At 39.9% G+C, this 1,678-nt stretch overlaps 1 protein-coding gene across 2 annotated transcripts in view; it reads left to right on the top strand.

Annotated features, from left to right (window-relative positions):
- LOC107698228 (paired amphipathic helix protein Sin3a-like) overlaps nucleotides 1-1,678 on the top strand; it is a 35,159-nt gene that overhangs the window by 27,628 nt on the left and 5,853 nt on the right. The gene's annotated exons all lie outside the window — the stretch shown is intronic.

Raw genomic sequence — 1,678 nt, forward strand, 5'->3', positions numbered from 1 at the left:
GTATGTGCCGAGCAGCCAAACATATTGTCAAGAAACACTACTTGTGGCAATATCCGAGGGGTCAGAAACAACGAGGTGCTGTATGATGAATGGAGGGCTATGTGGGAACTACTGATCCTTCCATAGAGCCTACAGAGATGGCAAGGGAAGGTGACAGACAGTGGATCCTTATGGATTGGATGCTGTGAAGTTCTACACGAAATCAGACAGTGGTGTTGGACTGTTTTGGTCATTGCTGTTATGGAAGACTTCAGCAAATTGCCAAGGCGAAGATGACCCACACAGTATTCTAGGTGGGTCTTGCAGAAATGGGTTGTCAATGTTCATCTGTTTCTGCATCAGCTCCCACAGTTTTCCAGGACTTTTCTATATTTTGTATCCCATCAGTTAGTAGCACCACTGGAAGGCAGAGGTGTAGTCTGAGCCACCAGAAAAATCAAGTGTGTGTGTCTGATCTTGCAGTGTGCTCTCAGCCAACGTAGCACTGTGTAATATTTGATTTATCTGTACATATTGTTAAAAAATAAGTTTGATTTGATTGAAAAAATTGTATTGTAAAATAATTGAAATTGGTGACTTGGTAAACCAATTTTTAGTTTTTCAAATTTATACATTTTTAGAGTTATTACTATTACTGTTCAGGGGTGCGTTTCCCAAAAGCATCTTTAGCCAACTATGGTCGCAAGTTCCGTCATTACCAACATAATTCAACGATTCGGTGTTTCCCGAAACCATAGTTCAAACAAACATTCGCAAACAGCATCGTAAACTTGCGTGGTATGAACTACAGCTCTCGACCTGTGGTTAGAAGTATAGTTTCTTGTTAGTAAGACATATGGACTTACAGTGCACAGCATAAATGAGTACACCCCCTCTGATTAAATATAAAAGATGTATTTTATTAATGATCACTAATATAATTCATAGAAAGATGACAAAACTGCTCTGACACTTCTTGGCACTGAGTGTACAAGGTCATGACAAATTTTCACATCAGTGCTGTTTAACTCCTGGAGGACGACCTCCTTAAATGCCCTGGTCTTTAATGGGGAGTGTTGCTCAGCTCATCTCTACAGAATCTCTCACAGCAGCTCAAGAGTGTTAAGATTGAGTGAAATACATGTCCACTGAAGGATTTTCAACTCAGGAGAATGAATATCTTCATTGTCATGTTAAAAAAATGCCCAACAATGCAGGGAATGAGAAGAGGGTAGCATCTTCAGTTTCAGGTTTTTGTATTACATCACACAGTGGTGTGTGAATTCATGACAGCGTTGATAAAGTACAACTCCCTCACACCTTCAGCACATGTCACTTCTGCAGGCTGCGTCATACTCTGTGAGATAAAGTGTCACTCTTTTCACAGCTTTTGCCGGCTCTGAGACTCTTTCACAGTGTTTCTCTTGCTCTAGCAAGAACTCACTCATTAGTATATGAAAGCTTAAAGTGAAGACCTGATTATTTCAGGGGCCTTTTTACAAGTCCATTGTTTTTTAATTTCTGTGTTACTTTGGCTATATTTTCACACTTAAAACAATAATTTGGTATTCCTCTTGTACCACTGTCCTCTTTTATGCTAAGAAATAAGTCTCCTGGCAGTTCTCTCCCGAGTGGTTCCACTGCTGCCAGCATTAAGTCTGAGTATGATTCAGTGGGCTATATAACACTTTTAATTGTC

Source organism: Sinocyclocheilus anshuiensis, unplaced genomic scaffold, assembly GCF_001515605.1.
Source record: "Sinocyclocheilus anshuiensis isolate Anshui unplaced genomic scaffold, SAMN03320099.WGS_v1.1 scaffold3403, whole genome shotgun sequence".
NCBI classification, from domain to species: domain Eukaryota; kingdom Metazoa; phylum Chordata; class Actinopteri; order Cypriniformes; family Cyprinidae; genus Sinocyclocheilus; species Sinocyclocheilus anshuiensis.